The following is a 6,752-nucleotide window of genomic DNA, read 5'->3' on the forward strand; positions in this document are numbered from 1 at the left end:
TATGTGTGTGTGTGTGTGTGTGTGTGTGTGTGCACGCGCGCGCGCACATGAGAGTGTATGCCTTAGAACTCATTCTATAGACCAGATTGGTCTTCAACTCAGAGATCTGTCTGCCTCCCGAGGAGGAACTAAAGACATGGGCCACAATGCCTGACATAACCCAATTATTTCTTAAGTCTTTAAACTTATTTGTCATCATTCCAGTGGGTTTGGGGTTGGCACACCTTTACAGCTAATGGGCTTATGGAAATGCCCTTATAAGTGCGGTGTTTTATCTTCTCTCTCATCCCAGTGAACTGTGCTTCCTGCTTAGAGTTCTGTGCTGTGTAGCCTGTCAGTATAGAGTCTGTACACCAAGTAGGACAGTGTGGGCAGCCTTCCAGTTTCTGAGCCGAGTGGCTAGTCTCACCTAACTGAGTTGTTGAGTACTGCCCCTGAGTTGGGAGCAAGCTCCTTTAAGAACCGGGGATGAGCCTTAGGGTGCTCCCCTCTAGTGTTTATTGGACTATCCCTGAGGCAAAGGCTTTGTATGTGAGCCCTCCACTCTGAGGACCAGGCTTTCCTCCTCACTGCTCATGCTGACAGGACTTCTCATCCCATCTAAAATCTGCTATGAGGGTACCAGCATCCTGCTGCTTCCTCAAGTTTATGCCTCGTGGGATCTGGGCCTCAGTAAAGTCAACTCTCCAATAGTTCCAGTATGGTGTTGATAAAGGAATGCTTATTTGTTTTATAGTTAAAGAACCTCACCAGTTTGGGGCTCTTTGTCCCAGGAGGAGTTGGCTCTGTGGCTTTTATTAAGTTTTTTTTTGGTTAGTTGGGCTTTTGTTTTGTTTTATTTCGCTGTGGTGGAAATAAGAAGCAAGCCCCTGTTCATGGTGGGCAAAGATCTACAGTGCAACTGTGTCTTCATCTCTATTCCCCCTAAAATTTAGCAAATGTAAATTATATGCATAGCACTTGCCTGCACCGGGCCCTCAGCTCAAGCCCTAACACCATCAAGTACAGAAATAGATGCTCCACCACTCTAAGTTCATAATTTCCTGTCTCCTGGTTCTTATTGGTCTGAGTTAATGCTTGGTCTACACATGATTCTCTCAATTATGTCAGGCATACAGTGTCCCGGTAGTGACTTAACTTGTGAATCCTCAAATCCCTTCACAGCACTCGGAAAATTTACTGGCTTTCTTACTTAACCAAGATGTTGAATTTTTGGTCTAATGTATCAGTAGAGAACACATCCTATGGTTTTGGAAAACCTTCTTTGTATGACTTAAGAGGGTGTGGAGATTCCCTCTTCTCCACAGCTCACTCCAACATCCTAAAGCTGTCTAGTCAGCCACTGTGCTGACTGTAGTCTGTCTATCCTTGGTCACCTGCTCACATTTCTCAGCACCATCGCCGTGCCTGGTTGAGCTAGCTTCATCTTCTGTGTGTAACAGAGAATACCCATGACAGCCCATGGCTTTTCCCAGGCCTTGGACAGCACAATTCTTTTCCTCAGCGAATTCCGGCCTGTTACACACATATGAGCAGTTACTCTTGGGAATTGTCTGTTAAATGACACCAGTTATTCCCTTCCTGTTGCAGCTGACCTTTGGACACTTGTGTCTCTATTCTCATGTCTTTTAATAATGCCCGTGCCAATCTAACAGAGTTTTACTCTGATTTGGTTCCTCTGTGCCTGACCCCTGGTTTAGCATTTCTCACTGATGTTTCGTTACCTACGTGGTTGTCTATGCCTTTAAACCAGGCTTGATGAGGCATCTGATGGGCTCAAGCTCCACACTTCTCTCTGGCCCCCTGATTTTGCTTCTCTGCCCTGCCCACTGAGGGGTCTGTGCTCTGGCTTCTTGACTGCACAGGGTCCTCAGTGTTGAGCGCCTTTGCCCTCTGCCCCACGTGTGACCCCCATCCTAGATTATGCTATCTAGATCCAAGTGAGTTATTTTATTTTTATTTTTTCTGAGATAAGGTTTTTCTGTATAGCCCTGGCTGTCCTGGAACTCGTTGTGTAGACCAGGCTGGCCTCAAACTCCAAAATCTGCCTGCCTCCCGAGTGCTAAGATTAAAGGCTTGCATCAACACTGCCTGGCTTTTAAGTGAGTTCTTAATAACAGATCTCTTTTCCCATGTGGCCTGTATCTACTGCCTGCTCATCATCTTTATCCTTTGTTTCTAAGATGAGATCTTGAACTTATTCTGCTTAAAAACCTGCCATCCTACCTGAAAAAGGTGGCTTAGGCCTTTAATTCCAGTACACAGGAGGCAGAGACAGATGAAGGTCTGTGAATTAGAGGTCACCCTGGCCTAAAGAACAAGTTTCAGGATACAGAGAAACCCTGTCTTGAAAAACAAACAGCCAGCCGGTCGTGGTGACGCATGCCTTTAATACCAGCACTTGGGAGGCAGAGGCAGGCAGATTTCTGAGCGAAGCCAGCCTGGTCTACAAAGTGAGTTCCAGGACAGCAGGGCTATACAGAGAAACCCTGTCTCAAAAAACCAAAAACAAACAAAACAAAACGTGCTGTCTCTCAATCTTTGATGTGTCTGGCTTTCTCTTGGCACCAATGAACCCAGTGCCCTTCATGGTGCAGTGCTGAGCAGTATTCCCGGGATTTCAGAAGGTTCTAGAACTCACCTGAGCCCTTGGAATGTGGCCAAGTATAACCACAAAACCAAATTTTACTTTATTTGGCATAGGATCTCACTCTGTAGTCCAGGCTGTCCTCGAACTCACAGAAATCTACCTGCCTCCTGACTGCAGGTATGCAGCACCAAACCAAACTAGAACAGGATTTTTTATTTCCTTTAATTCAAGGTACTACCCACAGGTGCTACAGGGATCATAATTCTATTCCTATCTGTGTTTCATGAACCTTAGATTTAAATTTGTTCCAGTACAAAGCTCTATGCCTTCCACCACTGGTTTCAAGCCTGGGGTTAAATCTGCCTCAGAGAAGCTCCTCGGCCCGGCCCGGAAGAAGCAAACTCACCTACAACACCCGCTCCTGTTACTTATATCACTGGGGAGCATCCGAAGAGCCAAGGGGCCCCTCTGGCTGTTCTATAAGCTCATCTTCTTTTTTTTTTTTTTTTTTTTTTTTTTTGGTTTTTTGAGACAGGGTTTCTCTGTGTAGCCTGGCTTGTCCTGGAACTCACTTTGTAGACCACGCTGGCCTCGAACTCAGAAATCCGCCTGCCTCTGCCTCCCAAGTGCTGGGATTAAAGGCGTGCGCCACCACGCCCGGCTAAGCTCATCTTCTAAATGAACTGTGCCCATAGACCACCTCTCTCCTGAGAAAGACGTGAGCATGCCCTTCTGAAAGTCACACACTCAAAGGTCACACAGCAAGGGACATGAAGGTCCCCTGCTGGGCAGGCGACCCTTGCTCCCTAAAGGACCCTCATTATGGTGGATTGGCAAGATGCTTGGATGCCTGGGGTCAGCAAGGACAGAGCTAATAGCTAAAGCTTTCCTAATACTAGCAGTGCTGGTGACTGGGCCTGATAACGAGGCGGAAACGAGCGCTCTAATCTATGCTTAAGAGTTCCAGCAGGGGGCTTTTGACCAGCACAGTGCGCAGCTGCAGGGTTCATCTCCCAGTCTTCCAAGGACCTGGCCTCCCCTCACATCTCCGAACTTTGGAGTGTGGATGGGGGGACGTTTTTCAAACTTGGCCCCACGCTCACCTTTGCCACCTTTATTCCTTTGCCACCGAGCCCTCCTGAGAGTTCTGGTGAACCATAGCAGGCGGTGGACTAAACAGAAACCGGCCCTTCCTAAAGCCACAGAGATAAGCACTTTGCCCTGGGAGCAGCCCCACCCCCACCCTCGAAGGATTTAGAGGCCGGGACAGAAGGCATCTCCCTCCCTAGATGAGCAGCACTAGAACCTAACCTCTGGAGAATCTAGAAACTTCTACTTACAGGGGATCTCTCCAGTGGATGGCCTAATTAGGACGTGGTGACGTCCACGCAGCCTCCACCCTCACCCCCTCGGTTCTCCATTAGGAGCGCAAACAGCAAAGCGGGTTTGGGGCAAGAGGTAAGGAGGACCTGGAGAGCGGACAGAGGTGAGTGTGGGGATGAGACAAGTGTGGAAGGCGAATGAGGGTCTGTACTCGGAAGAAGATCTGTAGGAACGGTGGAAAAAGAGAGAGTTGGGAAGTCTTGGGGGAGGTAGGAGGTACAGTATAGTAAGGCGGAGCCGATCATGAAAGTGAATGGGATAGGCGTGCTAGGTCAAGAGTCCCTGATGGGAGGGCGGTAATTGTTCGGTCTCCTAAGTCCTGGAGGTCACTGTACCTGCGCCTCGCGCATCTTTAACACCTAGGCTCCCTGGAGCTCGGTACCCATCTTGGAGGAGTTAATTATGGCCTCTTCGCCGGCCTGGAGACAGCGCTTACGGGGATTCACAAGTTTCTGTGCAGGGCATATTCTCTAGAAGGGCTTTGAAATTAAGAAGACGAAAGCGCGCGGGGGGTGAGGAGCATTCGAGAATACTTCGGGGTGCGGAAAGAGGGGTTTGCTGGAGAGGCAGGGGAGAGGAACCAGAGACGACTGCGCTTAAGCCCGGAGATCAGTCTTGGGGCGAAGGGGACCGTCCTGACTCCACTTAAAGGCTTAGAAGGGAGAAAGTATGTGGCTCTGCTGATGGAAGATCAGCCCGGCAGAGCCGTGAGGAGGGGGGTGCTCTGCGAGGCCGAGAGAACCGCTGATAATTAGAAATGAAGACAGTCAACAGATACATTTCAATGTCAGTGACTTCAGATTCATTTGTTAAAGCTTTGGGCGCAAGAAATAGTGGCTCCCGCCCTCAAAAAGCCTCTGTTGACTTAAGGGACACTTACGTAGTTGGGGTTGGGGAAGAGCCCTAGGGCAGCTCCACCCTCGTACGGGGCAACCGCACTGCAAACTGGAATTACTTGATGTGTACCTTCGGTGAAGCCAGTTTTGTGTGCGGGGCTGGGGATCAAATCCAGGGCCTTAGGTATGCTAGGTAAGCACTCTACGAACCGAGTTACAACCTCAGCCTAAAATTAAACAAACCAAACATTATGTATTGCATATGTGCTAGAATACACGCCACGCACAGCAGCCTGTGGAAGTCGAAGACATTTTCTTTCTTTTTTTTTTTTTTTTTTTTTTTTTTTTTTTTTTTTTTTTTTTTTTTTTTTTTTTTTTTTGGTTTTTTGAGACAGGGTTTCTCTGTGTAGCCCTGGCTGTCCTGGAACTCACTTTGTAGACCAGGCTGGCCTCGAACTCAGAAATCCACCTGCCTCTGCCTCCTAAGTGCTGTCTGCTCCTAAGTGCTGGGATTAAAAGCATGCTTCACCACCGCCCTGCGGAAAACATCTTGATGGAAAAGGTTCTTTCCTTCTCTTGGGTTTGAGGATGGAACTCAGGCCACCAAGCTCGTGTGGCAAGCAGGTTCACTCTCCTGCCAGTCATCCTGCCAGCTCAGTTTTGTTTTGTTTTTGAAGTTTTCTCTCTTTAGGTAGCCCTGCCTGACTTGAAACTTGAGGTACTCCTGCAACATCCTGCATGCTGGGATTGCAAGCATGAGCCACGTGTGTATCTGGGGTGTTTGTTGGTTTGTTATGGGAGTTCTCCCCCTGCCCCCTGCTTCTAGCTATTTTCTGATGTTAGTTCCCTGGAAGCACAACTCTCCCTTCTCTGTGTTCCTCTCTTTGACCTTCTGGGGACTGACTGCAGGGAACCAGGCAAAGGTGTTTTGGGTTGCCAGGGTTACCAAAACAAAACTCCACCAAGGCTGCTCTGTGGCTGGCTGCCTTTGTGTGACTTCACATAGCTTTGACTTTCTCTGGTTGCTAAGCCATTTCCCTCTGGTGGAATCTGCTTAAGCTGATTTTAGCAAATCCTAAACCTCTTTAAACTGAAATTATCACCTTGAAGACCCTGTCTTCAGATATAGCTATAGTGAAAACTGAGACTTCACAGTAGTAGTTATTGTGAGAGAGCATTTTGTCCAAACTAGGCCACCGTAGGCTGCCTGCTGTCTCTGAAGGCCTTGTCTTAGGGAAGGCTTAGGGTTCCTGACAGCTCCTGCTAAGGTGACCTCTGTGGCACTAATGCACTCTTCTGGAAGGTGCCCTGTGAGGGCGCTCAGCAAGTGCTTGCCTCCAAGACGGACAACTTGAGTTTGATCTTGGGTCCTACTTAGTGGAAAGAGAATCAGCTTCCTCGAGTTGTCCTCTGACCTCTCCATGCGTGTACTACCTACTTCCCCCAAATAAATAGTAAATAAATGTACCTTTTAAAATTGGAAAAAGAAGCTAGGCAGGGCTGACACATGCCTTTAATCCCAGCACTCTGGAGACAGGGGTAGATGGATCTCTGAGTTCGAGGCCAGCCTGGCCTAAAGAATGAGTTTTTGGACAGCCAGGGCTATGCAAAGAAACCCTGTCTCAAAAAAAGAAAGAAAGAAGGAAGGAAGGAAAGAAAGAAAGAGGAAAAGAGAGAGAGAAAGAAAGATAGGAAAAGAGAAAGAAAGGAAAGGAAAAAAATGGTGAGAAAAGAAAAGCCTGTACAAAAAGACCCAGAGCCATGACAATAAAATTAGGAAACTTTAAAACTGGAGGGTGGGGGCTGGGCATCAGGCAGATCTCTCCTTCCTTAACAACATGTATAGAATTGCAGCATTCTTCTCACCAACCTCACTGATCTGCTCCTGTATGGAACAAGCGGGTGATTGCCCCAGTATAGTCATTTCTTTTTTTTTTTTTTTT

This window comes from Mus caroli, chromosome 7 (genome assembly GCF_900094665.2).
Source record: "Mus caroli chromosome 7, CAROLI_EIJ_v1.1, whole genome shotgun sequence".
Classification (NCBI taxonomy): domain Eukaryota; kingdom Metazoa; phylum Chordata; class Mammalia; order Rodentia; family Muridae; genus Mus; species Mus caroli.